The 14539-nt window shown below is 35.5% G+C and overlaps 1 protein-coding gene across 4 annotated transcripts in view; it reads right to left on the bottom strand.

Annotated features, from left to right (window-relative positions):
- TMEM135 (transmembrane protein 135) overlaps window positions 1-14539 on the bottom strand; it is a 269519-nt gene that overhangs the window by 200781 nt on the left and 54199 nt on the right. The window lies entirely within an intron of this gene.

The raw sequence follows: 14539 nt of genomic DNA, 5'->3' as shown, positions 1-14539 counted from the left end.
AAGCCCACAGACCATGACTATTCAGCCCATATGCCACAGCTACTGGGACCACACACCACAGCTAGAGAGCCCACAGGCTGCAACAAGAGAGAAGCCTGCACGCTACAACTAGAGTAGCCCACATGCTGCAACAAAAACCAGCACAGCCAAAATCTTTTAAAGAACTAAAAAAATCAAGTCAAAGCTCAGACATTTCTTAAAAAAAAAAAATTACTATTGACTAGTAATTGCTAATTAGACTTATTGTAAAGATTATATATCTAACAAAATTAATTAATACAGTGTTAAATACATGTCAATTACATCTCAATGTTTTAAATTACTGATACTTCATTATTTATTAATAGGAAGAGAGGTACAATTTGCTATTAGTCTATCTTTATGTTAGAGAATTCTAAGCTTAATGAAGAATCCTAGCAAATTCATCTTGCCAAGAAGTCAAGGCCATAACAATTCTAACTAAATGCAAATTTATTTTTAAAAAATCAGGTCTTCTATCATTTTACACATAATGCAACCGTTCGTTAGACATTGTTACAAATCATACTAAATCACCTTGTTTTAATTTCATTGCTAAGTGCAAAGTCAGGTACTAAGTGAATTCTTTAACACCAAAGGACAAACAAAAGCTCTGTAAACACTTGCTTTACAGAAAAACTACATATTTATTAAATGCATATTCACTCTTAATGAGAATCCACCTAGAAACTCAAAGATAAGGACAATTTTATGCCCTTATAACTTTACCTTACACTGCACATGAGACCATAAATGACGCACATCCCTCTAATAAAGAGATCTTTAATATTTAAAGTATTCAAGGGCAGGGCTCAAATAAATTCTAAAAATCATAGAAATACATCTGAGTTTCAATAATGAACATTTTTAGTACTCAAAGAAACAATTACTTTGTAACATAAAAAAGTAAGAATATCAAATCACTTTTATTTAAATATCATGCTAGATCATGATATTAACATCAATCAATCTTCTTGATGTCAGATCCAGTCATACAAAACCTTGATTGTTCATCACTTAAAATGGCTTAACAGGATTTTCAATTTACTAAAGCCATATGGAGGCAGTATGATATAATTGAATAATGCTGAAGTGAAGTTAAGAAATCAAGGTTCCAGTTAACTTTCTCTGGTACTCTAGTTTTGTCATTAAAATGAGAAAACTAGTTATCTAACTTATATTTTTAAATATAAAAACAATTTAAAGAAAAAAACATATTTATCACTAATATATAAAACATAACTTTGGGTCCATCATGGTTGAAACAGGGAGACGCCCTAGGCATATCCACTGGGCCATGCCAGTAATGTCCCTCTTCAGCAGGTCCTAATGTACCTTAGCAGAACAACAGAATTCCACTGCTCCTCTAAAAATGAATTTCAAAATCAGTGATAAGATGATCTCTGTAAGGTCCCTTTCAAGTCTTTTTTTCTATGATTTATACATACCAATTGAAATTGTTCTTACTAATCCTTACCAATCTTTAGTTCCTACCAAATTCTAAGTCAAAGATGTTCCAATAGTACTTATTTTAAATAAATCGTATCAAGGAAAATCAGGGTAAGATCATCATCTAAGAGTCACACATACATGGAAAAGCTAAACGCTTCTCAAGGATTTACTTGTTCTTTTCAATTGCTGGTTCCATATGAACAAAAAAAAAACAGTATTCTTCATTACAAAACCAAAGTAAAAATATTTCTGTAATTTCAGTGGTAGTGTCCCAAAATACATTTCACTATGAAGTGAAATTAAAAGACTCTTGCTCCTTAAAAGAAAAGCTATGACAAACCTAGACAATGTATTAAAAAGCAGAAACATTACTTTGCCAACAAAGGTCCATCTAGTAAAAGCTATGGTTTTTCCAAAAGTCATGTATGGATGTGACAGTTGGACCATATAGAAGGCTGAGCGCCGAAGAACTGATGCTTTTGAGCTGTGGTGGAGAAAAAACTCTTGACAGTCCTTTGGACTGCAAGGAGATCCAACCAGTTAACTCTAAAGGAAATCAGTCCTGAATGTTCATTGGAAGGACTGATGCTAAAGCTGAAACTCCAATACTTTGGCAACCTGATGTGAAGAGCTGATTCATTAGAGAAGACCCTCATGCTGGGAAGGATTGAAGACAGGAGGAGAAGGGGACGACAGAGGATGAGATGGTTGGATGGCATCACCGATGAGATGGACATGAGTTTGAGCAAGCTCCGGGAGATGGTGAAGGACGGGGAAGCCTGGCGTGCTGCAGTCCATGGGGTCGCAAAGAGTCAGACACAACTGAGTGACTGAACAACCACAACAATAAAGTGAACTAATATATGATGCTATCTTCAAAAACATTTGTTCCACTAATTTAATTCTGTCTCTGATAATAACAGTAACCCAACTCTAGAATCATCACTAGCTTCCATCTATAACTGTTTATCTCTACTGAACAAAGACGATCTTGTTTAACCGTTACATTTTCACAGACCTGCAATAGTACCTGGCATCTAACAGACACTAAAAAAGGGTAGAATTACTAAGCAAAGTGTTACTAGGAACCCAGTCTTACAAGAAGGAATACATTATAGACATATAGTTTAGAAATATAGTCACAAAAGATAGCCACTAGACGGAGGGACAACTGGCTAAAGACACTAATTTATTAGCAACCAAAAACATGATCTATTTGCATAAAATTTAATAATTTACACAGTATAATTAATAGTTTGAAATCAGACTTTATACTCTCAGTAGTTATACAAAGTATAAAGCAGACACTATCATCCTCACTATTAAAAACCAAGAATCAGAGAAGTGGTTTATTTAAAAATATGAAGGCAGAAAAAAGCAAGTTCTTCTGACTCAAGTTTCACATTCTTTCCAAGGTACTGTTTCTACAGCAGAAAATCTTTACTAAGTTATCTTTCAATTCTAAAATTTACTGATTTAATATGGCATCCTAGCACGCTTCTGTGCAGCCAGGATAAACAAAGCCTTGACACAGCCTGCTGCTGCTGCTAAGTCGCTTCAGTTGTGTTCGACTCTGTGCGACCCCAGAGATGGCAGCCCACCAAGCTCCCCCATCTCTGGGGTTCTCCAGGCAAGAACACTGGAGTGGGTTGCCATATCTTTCTCCAATGCATGAAAGTGAAAAGTGAAAGTGAAGTCGCTCAGTCGTGTCCAACTATCAGTAAAAAGCCAAGGATGTATTGCTATTAGAGTACTACTATTAGTAGTAGTAGTACTATTAATTATTATTATTATATATAATTATGATACATAATAATTAGTAGTAGTAGTACTATTCTAGTACTAATAGTATTAGACTATTACGGTCTCAAGCTTCAATGTGTTGTTGTTGTTCAGTTGCTCAGTCTTGTCCAACACTCTGCAACCCATAAACTGTAGCCAACCAGGCCTCTGTCCATGAGATTTCCCAGGCAAGGATACTGTATTGTTTGCCATTTCCTTCTCCAGGGGATCTTCCCGATCCAGGGATCCAACCCACATCTCCTGCATTGGCAGGCAGATTCTTTACCCACTGAGCCACCTGGGAAGCCCCAAGTTTCAATTCACCATTTCCAAATAATGAGGAAGATCACCTCCTCCTCAGCTTTATCTGAATTCCAACTGAAAGCTAACAGCCTCAAGAATGAGAGGACGGTATTTTATTTGGCAGATTGTAATATTAGAACAGTAATTTATTTTATCATTTCTCCAGAGATGGTCAGTATTACAGGAAATGGATAAGTTGATTAAATACCATTTCATTATTTAACACTTGACTGTATCTAGCTTAAGTCTAAAGACAAACAAGTCACTCCCTTCCTAAAGAGTAAATTCTCTCTGGAAACCAAGTTACACTTTAAAACACTGCTACAACAGTGACGGGGAAGAGGGGGAGATGTCAGTTAGAAAAAAAGTGAGCCTAGAGGAAGGGCTGGGGCCAAGGAGGACAATAACTTTTTAAACTTCACAGGAGGCTCTGATACACAAATACTTCCATTCTTCTAATCTAATCACTAGATTAGAAGACTGGTGAAACTCGGTGAATAAGCAGCCTAAAGTTAGTCAAGTATTTCTTTCAACCACAGATAAGCTTTTTTTTTTGGATGGGGAAAGGAGATGAATCTTTTAAACTTCCATTAAAAATATAAGTGGGTGTGTACATCAAGGGGTACTATCTAAAAACATATTAAGAACCACTATTGTAAGAACTGCGCAATCAGAGTATCACTATTCCTTACGGGGAAATATTAAAGTAATTAAATTTTCTTAACATCTCAGTCAAACAAAAGGTATCCTCACATTCTACTGAAATTTCAAGGATTATCTTCTAATGACATTATTTTGTCTAATTAGATGGACAATAATGCTTTTTTATTTTCTGGAAACTTTAGTGTAAATATTCTTTAGTTAACTTTCTCAAACTTCTGAATGACACTGTATGTAACACATTTCATAACTAAGGTCACTAGGGAATACAGTGGGAATAGTATAACTTCTAAATATTTATACATACGTATAAAATATGTCTGTGTTCAATGGATAAGGAGAAATTAGATATTAAAGAAAAAAAAAGTGAATGTTCCTAAACACTAAGTTTACCATGATATTTTATTTAATCATTTCAGAAAGTCTTTCAAAATAAAACAGAATTTCATTTGTCAAAATATTTCAGAACAGTATAAAATACTTCTTTAAGGAACAGGAATGGGTAAGACAAACTTCTAGACTAGAGAAAGACACCATAATTATATTCTATGGTATACAGTGGATAATAGAGAGGTAAGCTTTTCAGAAGATTGCCAGGTAATCGCATTTTCTTCCTGTGAACAAGACACTGAAACTTGAAGGTACCAAGAATTTATAAGCCAGTTTATAGGTATTCTTTTACCCACATAGTACATAGTTGATTCCTTTTGGTCACATCTGCTTAGGAGTTTCATAATTACAACAGTGTAATTTGACAACTTAAACCATGAATATGCTTAGAATAAATACCCAATTTTTGATACTTTAATCCATGTCCTTGTTTGAGCACCCTGCAGTTTTAACTTATCTAAACTAATACTAAATATCAAAGCAAATCCACAACAACTCTACAAAACAAAATCCATCAGAACAACTCCTTTCTGAACCACAAACAAAGCACTTCCTAGAAAAAGAAAGAGAAGACTAGTTCTTAACAGCCCACCTAGGGATAAACTAGATGTTACCAAAGCTTCCTGCTGAGTTACTAAGATCACAGTTCTTTGTGGCACAGATTTTTTAAGCAACCCTGGAAACAACTTCAAAGCTTTTGCAGAACCCCATAGTGATGTGATTAAGATTTAAGTAAGCTGCCCTCTTACAAGGTGTTAGAAACTAGCTGGCAAAGCATGTTTAATTCTGTAGATGGAAGGAGACTGAGAAAGATGGACAGATGGATGGATGGATGGATGGATGGGTGGATGGATGAACAAAAGGATAGATGAGTTGGAGAGAGGGAGAAAAAAGTTGTGAGGAAATAAATTTAAACCAATATAGATGAAAACATATTCACAAATATAGATAGATTTTCACTAATATAGCTATACCTACAACACACACACACACACACATATATAGCCATCATACATATGTGTGTATCTAACCATGTTGTATGTTTGTACCTCATTAAATGTTTTTTTTTAAAGGTGATTATACAATTGAATACAAAGCATATAACTTTAGTAAAGATTTCATTATTGAATAGAGCTTCAGAGATTTAAAAATTTAAATTATCATGATTTCCTAATTTGGAAAAAAACTGTTAATCCTCCACATTCTTTCTCTTCTATCCTTTCTAATATATTATTGATATTTACTTTTAAAAGGATGAACTAATAACTGATCAATTAATTTAAAAATTGGTTCAAAACTAATTCCTTAAATGTTGCTATTTCCCAACTTCTAACCTCAGGCTTCCTATTCTGAGCTTGAGACTCTAATCTCCAATAGCTTCAATAATCACCTACGGGAGGAAACCTCCAATTTTATTTATATAGCTACCATGCTTTTCCTGAATCTAGACTCACACTTCAAGCTGCCTACTGGCCACCTCCAACAACATATCATTGACTTTCTTTGGGAACTAAAGGCATAATTATAAATTCCTCTTCCTTAAACGCTATAATATTAATATGTTTCATTTGGGGCTAGATGTAATAATTTTGAAATACACCTATCTTCAACCTTTGTAAATTACTTATATAAAACACAGAAAACCAAATCTTTTAGCTTTATTTCTTTATAAGTTGTTTTATAGTGTATCTTAGTTTTAAAAACTCTGGTAGATTACTTTCTACCAGATTCTACTCAGTAATCTGAGTAGATTACTCAGGTATCTTGATGTTTAATGAGATCTTGAGAAAAATTTGTTGCTAAATAAAAAATGTTTTCAAAGCAAATAAGACCACTTGTTAACTTTTGCACAATTTCAGATAAACAGAGACCAGACTTTCTTAAAGTAAGATACACTATATAACAACTTATAAAGAAACAAAGCTAAAAGATTTGCTTTTCTATGTTTTATTGTTAAAGCCAAAAAAGTTTTTTAAACCTGCATTTTAAAAAGTCACTAGCTTCTGACCAATACTATAAAATTTAATTTTAAAGTTTTTAATTAGACCCCAAACCATTTGTGCTTGATGTACATATGTACACACAACACTTAAAAAAAAAAAAAAGAACTTAGAGCTATTTCCAGGGTTTTTAATTGCATCATCTAATAAAGAACAGAACGAAATCAACACCTGTCACAAAAAGTTCAACTACTAAACAATCACATCAAGATAAGGATCATTTTTTTCTTCAGAAACCATGGGATAATACTCATAAAGAAGTTAAAGTTCTAGAGAGAGAGAGAGAAGTCGCTCAGTCATGTCTGACTCTTTGCGACCCCAGGGACTGTAGGCTACCAGGCTCCTCCATCCATGCGATTTTTCAGGCAAGAGTACTGCAGTGGGCTGCCATTTCCTTCTCCAGGGGATCTTCCTGATCCAGGGATTGAACTCAGGTCTCCTGAATCACAAGCAGATGCTTTACCATCTGAGCCACCAGGGAAGCCTCAAAATCTAATCAGGTTTCAAACAGAGTAAATCCACTCAACTAATATTTAGAACAAGTCATAATTTAGGACAAATTTTCTATGAATCCCTAGTGTCTGTGAATAAAATACTAGTGCAATAGCTCACTTATATAAATAAAAACAGAAAACTTAAAAAACAGTTTACTATCAAATGTAAAAGGAGAATAGGAAATAAACTACTTCCAGGAAACCTCTTTATGCCTTAAGGAGTTATAGCTTTTAATTATCAATAACACAAATCATGGTATTTAAATAAATGTTGCTCTTCAAAAAAGAGTTTGACTTTTTGAAAAAATTTAAAAAGAAATAAATACATAAAAATGAAATTCTTAAAAAATAAATTCTTCTTCCAGTTTCCAGTTTATAAGTAAGGAACTTGAACGTGATCACTTGGTCCTAAAACCAAGTATAAAGCTGAAAAGTCAACTTCCACAAGAGAAGTAAGGTCACACTGCAAACTGCTGCCCCCTAAACTGCAGACACTGCAAGCAGATACAGAGAATAAGACTATAACAGAGCACAAACTCACAAGCTGAAACTTCTGAGGAAATGAGTCAGGAGAGGACAATCTGCACTGTTACTGATATACAGCAGGGGGTTCAGTGTGGGAGTTAGGGTAAACAGAGGGAGGCACAGTCTGGGAGTTAAAAATTCCACAGGTATTGGTCTTAAGAGGGGCCCACACTTTTGTGCGTCTTACCTCCAGGAGCTTGACTATCGCATCTTATTGAAAAATCTGAATGAACGTTTTTGCCAATCCAATACATAAAACATTCAACTAAAACCACAAAAGGCAGAATAAGACTGAAAGATAAAAATCAGAACAAAGAACAAAGGCAACAAAGAAAAAACAGTAACAAATATGGTAGAAATCAATCCAACTGTATCAATAATCACTTTGCTAGCTATGTGCATGCTTAGTCATGTCTGACTCTGCAACCCCACTGACTATAGCCTGCCTGTCTCCTCTGTCCATGGAATCTTCCAGGCAAGAATATTGGAGTGGGTTGCCATTTCATACTCCAGGGGATCTTCCTGACCTAGGGATCCAACCCACATCTCTTGGGTCTCCTGCATTGGCAGGTGGATTCTTTATCAATGCACCAATGACTCTGAATGACAGTTAAAAGACAGACTGTCAAAGCTGATCTAAAACATAACCCAATTATACGTCAAATACAAGAAACCAACTTTAAATATATATATATATATATAGAGAGAGAGAGATATTAAAGTAAATAAAAGCATGAAGAAATGTCTCATAACATACATATATTATCAAGGAAATGCAAATTAAAACAACACTTCGATACTACCACACACATATTAGCAAGGCCAAAATTCAGATAATACTAAATGCTGCTGAAGACATGGAACAACAGGAATAGTGAGGAGACAAAATGGCCCAGACCCTTTGGAAAACAGCAGGCAGTTTCATACAAAATTAAACAAACTCTCAGTATATGATCCAGCAATCACAACCCTTAGTACTCATCCAAAGGAGATGAAAATTTCTGTCCACATAAAAACCTGCACCTGAAGGTTTATAATTACCAAAACTTGGAAGCCACCAAGATGTCCGTCAGTAGGTCAATGGATAAATAAACTGGTACATCCAGACCATGTAATATGATTCAGTTCCAAAAAGAAATGACCCATCAAGCCATGAAAAGACATGGAGGACACTTAACTGCATAACACTAAGTAAAAGATGTTAATCTGAAAAGCCAACATACTGTAGGATTCCAACTATACAACATTCTAGAAAAGATAGAACTATGGACACAATTAAAAAATTAGTGGTTACTAGGGGTTAAGGGGAGAGAGGGATTAATAAGCAAGCACAGACGGTTTTTAAGACAGTGAAATTCCTCTGCAAGATACTATAATGGTCTATATGTGTCCTTATACATTTGTCCAAACCCATCAATGTACAAAACCAAGAACCCTAATGTAAATTATAGATCTGGACTGATAATGACACATCTATATAGGTACATCAATTGAAACAAATGTACCACTCTGTTGGGTGATATTGATAATTAGGGAGGCTATAAGGGATAGGCTACCCACTCCGGTATTCTTGGGTTTTCCTTGTGGTTGAGACAATAAAGAATCGACCTGCAGTGTGAGAGACCTCGGTTCAAACCATGGGTTAGGAAGATCCCCTGGAGAAGGGCATGGCAACCCATTCCAGTATTCTTGCTTGGAGAATCTCCACGGACAGAGGAGCCTAGTGGGCTACAGTCCATGGGGTCACAAAGAGTTGGCCGTGAACTGAGCAACTAAGTACAGCACAGCACATCCATGTGTAGGGATCAGGATATATGAAAAATCATTATACTTCCCCTTTAATTTTGCTTTGAACCTAAAACTCCTCCCCCCAAAATATAGTAATTTTAAAAAGGGAGTGGAGGACAATTTTTTTAAAGTAACACATAGTGTCACCATCTACAAAAAAAAAAAAAAAAGAAATTCAAATAATGGAAAAGAATCAAGGAAAAGGAACAGAGAAAGAAAAATAGTAATAAAACAGTGGATCTAATCTAATCACATCATAATAAACATACCAAACGTTAATGGACTAATTAATCTAATTAAAAGACAAAAATTAGCAAAAATAGATTTAAAACACCAAGACGAGGGAATTCCTTGGCAGTTGAGTGGTAAGGATTTCGCTTTCACTGCAACGGGCCAAGGTTCAATACCAAGTCAGGGAAACCACAATCCCCCAAGTCACGTGGCTTGGCCAAAAAATAACTACTTAATTTTTAAATACAAAATTTTTTTTAATTAAAAAATAAAAATCCAAGACCCAATTACATGCTATACACAAAAATCACATTTCAAATATAAAACTAAGGGATTTGAAATTAACTGGAAAGAAATTCAATACAATGCAAACACTACGACCCGGCTGGAGTGGTTAGAGCAATACCAAATAAAACAGAATTCAGAGCAAAGGAAATTATCTGAGCTATAGAGAAACATCTTATATTGATAACAAGTTCAATTTATCATTGAAGAAATGACAACCATAAATGTGTATACACCAAACTGACAGCATTAAAGTGAGAACCAGACAAATCCAGAACCACAGAAGGGTGATTTTAATACCTTTCTCTCAGCAAATAATAAAACTAGACAAAAAATTCAGTAATGATATAGATTGGTAGTTTTCAACAAATGGGGTATTTATCCCATGGGGGTAATTGTACTCATCTCACACACTAGTAACCTAATGCTCAAAACTCTCCAAGCCAGGATTCAACAGTACATGAATCATGAACTTCCAGATGTTCAAGCTGGATTTAGAAAATGCAGAGGAGTCAGATATCAAGTCGCCAATGTCGGTTGGATCAGCAAAAAACAAGAGAGTTCCAGAAAAATATCTACTTCTGCTTTATTGACTATGCCAAAGCCTTTGGCTGTGTGGATCACAATAAACTGGAAAATTCTTAAAGAGAGGAATACCAGACTATGTGACCTGCCTCTTGAGAAATCTGTATGCAGGTCAGGAAGCAACAGTTAGAACTGGACATGGAAAACAAGACTGGTTCCATGTAGGAAAAGGAGTATGTCAAGGCTGTATATTGTCACCCTGCTTATATAACTTTTATGCAGAGTACACCATGAGAAACGCTGGGCTGGAGGAAGCACAAGCTGGAATCAAGATTGCTGGGAGAAATATCAATAACCTCAGATATGCAGATGACATCACCCTTATGGCAGAAAGCGAAGAACTAAAGAGCCTCTTGATGAAAGTGAAAGAGGAGAGTGAAAAAGTTGGCTTAAAACTCAAATATTCAGAAAACTAAGATCATGGCATCTGCTCCCATCACTTTATGGCAAATAGATGAGGAAACAGTGTAAACAGTGACAGAATTTATTTTCTTGGGCTCCAAAATCACTGCAGATGGTAACTGCAGCCATGAAATTAAAAGACACTTGCTCCTTGGAAGAAAAGTTATAACCAACCTAGACAGCATATTAAAAAGCAGAGACATTACTTTGCCAACAAAGGTCCGATTAGTCAAAGGTATGATTTTTCCAGTAGTCATGTATGGATGTGAGAGTTGGACTGTGAAGAAAGCTGAGTGCTGAAGAATTGATGCTTTGGAACTGTAGTGTTGGAGAAGACTCTTGAGAGTCCCTTGGACTGCAAGGAGATCCAACTAGTCCGTCCTAAAGGAGATCAGTCCTGAATATTCATTGGAGGGACTGATGCTGAAGCTGAAACTGCAATACTTAGGCCACCTGATGTGAAAAGACCCTGATGCTGGGAAAGATTGAAAGCGGGAGGAACGGGGGATGACAGAGGATGAGATGGTTGGACGGCATCACCGACTCAATGGACATGAGTTTGAATAAGTTCCAGGAGTTGGTGATGGACAGGGAGGCCTGGCATGCTGCAGTCCGTGGGGTCGCAAAGAGTCAGACACGACTGAGCGACTGAACTGAACTGATCCCATGGGGACATGTTTCCTATGGAAACATTATTTGTTGTCCCAATTTGGTGGGGAGGGGACGAGAGTGCTAATGGTATGTATGAATACAATACACAGAACAGTCCTCTCCCAAACAAAGAATTATCTGGTCCAAAACAAGTCAATAGTGCCAGGATTGAAAACCCATCCTAGATATGATAAACTATATCAATTTGACCTCACTGATATTCTTAAAATGCTAGAAACAGGCTAAAATAAAGCACAAAACCCCACATGATCATATCAATGGATCCAGGAAAGACATTTGACAAAATGCTATACCCATTCATGATCAAGGCTCTCACAAAACTAGGAATACATCTGAACTTCCTAAACTTGATAAACAGTATCTCAAAAACACACCCTACAGGTAACATCATATGTAAAGGTGAAAGACTGAATTCCTTCCCCTAAGATCAGGAACAAGGGAAGGATGTACCAACACAATAAAAGGAAATAAAAGATATACAGACTGGAAAGGAAAGAATAAAATTGGCCCTATTTGCAACAACATTATTTTCAATGTAAAAAATCTCAAGGAATATGCAGAAAAGCTTATTAGAACTAACAAGTAAATTCCGCAAGAACCGAGCAATCAAGGTCACATTCAAAAACTCAATACACTTTCATGTATAGCAACAAACGTGAAAAATGATACTAAAAATATAGTATGCCCCTACCTCACATCACAGACAAAAATTAACTTAAAATGGATCAAAGACTGAAATATGAAAATTAAAACTATAAAACTCTTAAAAGAAAACATAGAGACAATCTTTGTGACCTTAGATTTGATAATGGGCTTCTTAAATATGACACAAAAATACAAGAATAGAATAAAATATATAAATTGGACTTCCTCAAAATGTAAAATGTATGTTCTTCAAATGACATGATCAAGAATATAAAAAACAAGGCACTGAATGGGAGAAAGAATTTCCAAGTCATATATCTCATAATGGCTTTTATTTAGAATAACTAAAGGATGCTTACAAATCAATAATAAAAAGATAAATAACCCAAAAAAAGCAGGCAAATGATCTAAATAGACATTTTTCCAAAGAAGATCTACAAACAGCTAGTAGGTACATGAAAAGTTGCTCAATACCAATAGTCATCTCGGAAATGAAAATCTAAACCACATCTTAAGTACTATTTCACACTCTCTATGGAGAAAGCAATGGCAACCCACTCTAGTACTCTTGCCTGGAAAATCCCATGGATGGAGGAGCCTGGTAAGGTACAGTCCATGGTGTCGCTAAAAGTCGGACACGACTTAATCGACTTCACTTTCACTTTTCACTTTCATGCACTGGAGAAGGAAATGGCAACCCACTCCAGTGTTCTTGCCTGGAGAACCCCAGGGACAGGAGAGCCTGAAGTGATTAGCAGCAGCAGCAGCAGCAGCAGCAGGGAAACCATAATCAGAAAGCATATAATTACAAGTGTTAGTCACAATGTGAAGTAATTAGACTCATTACTGCTAGAGAGGATGAACAATGGTACAATAAACACTTTGGTAGTTCCTCAAATAATGAAGCATAGTCACCATGAAGTGAAGTGAAGTCGCTCAGTCATGTCTGACTCTTTGCAACCCCATGGACTGTAGCCTACAACGCTCCTCTGTCCATGGGATTTTCCAGGCAAGAATACTGGAGTGGGTTGCCATTTCCTTCTCCAGGGGATCTTCCCCACCCAGGGATCAAACCCACTCTCCTGCATTGCAGGCAGACGCTTTACCGTCTGAGCCACCAAGGAAGCCCAGTTACCATGAGCCAGTAATAACAAAGAGGTCTCTCCATTTCAAGCTCTCTACTAAATAATTCTTATATCAAAGGAGAAAAACAAACTAAAATTACAGAATTTCTAGAAAATTATGATTATGTAAATACAACGTATCAGAATCTGTATATAATCAAAGAGGAAAATTCATAGCCTTAAATACTTATATCAATAGAACTTAAAGAATGAAAATAAATAAAGCCTCAAACTAAAAAGATATTTATTATAAAAGGAAAGAAAATTAGCAAAAAAAAAAAAAAAAGGAAGGAAGGAAAAAAAATGACAGCAAGAAATGAATTAGAAAACCAAAAAACAGAACTAATAAATGATTCATTGAAAAGCAAAATCAACAAAATTAGTAGCTATCAATAATACAAAATAATGAGTTGAGAAATAACTATTGAAAACAGAAAATTCAATCAAATCATATCAGACTATTTTGTATGAACTTCATGCAAATAAATATAAAAATCTTTATAAATGGATAATTTTGGGGAAATGGAAAAATTTTAAGAGATGGATAACTTTCTGTTAGAGACAGAGTTGAGTGAGTTTAAGCAGACCAGTTTCCACAGAGGAAACTTCTTAAGAACTACCATGCCCAAAACAGTCACCATGGCCAGGAGGGGCCACAGAGGATCAGACTAAATACTCAAAGGCCAGAAAATTCACTGCCACTTACATTACGCCAGAGTAAGGGGAAAAACAACAAAATTTATAAAACATTTTATAAAGTAACTATGACAATGACACTAAAATGGATAAAGAATACACAAACATATAACACACACAAGTAGCCATCTCACAAATAATGACGTCTTAGTGATGTCATGATCAACTGAGCTTTATTCTAGCAAAGCGGAGATTATGGAATATCAGGAAATCCATTCATCTAATTCATCATCAATAACAATTCATTGCAAAGATCTGGTGATCACCACTTCAATCACATATTCAAACTTAGAACTACTCAGAAGTTTGGGCCCCCTGATAGCGTCAGCATCATCTATGAAGCAAACTCTTACCAAGAATATTTAATTCGAATCTAATCAAAGATTTCGACTGAACTTCAAGTTCATAGGAAATACTATTTAAACAATTCTATGAGGAAAAATTTCTGACAAAATCAGAAATGATTTTACACACAATAAGATAACTG

The sequence above is a fragment of the Capricornis sumatraensis genome, chromosome 8 (assembly GCF_032405125.1).
Source record: "Capricornis sumatraensis isolate serow.1 chromosome 8, serow.2, whole genome shotgun sequence".
NCBI classification, from domain to species: Eukaryota; Metazoa; Chordata; class Mammalia; order Artiodactyla; family Bovidae; genus Capricornis; species Capricornis sumatraensis.
The sequence above is the reverse complement of the archived record's forward strand: the minus strand, read 5'-3'. Positions and strand labels throughout refer to the sequence as shown.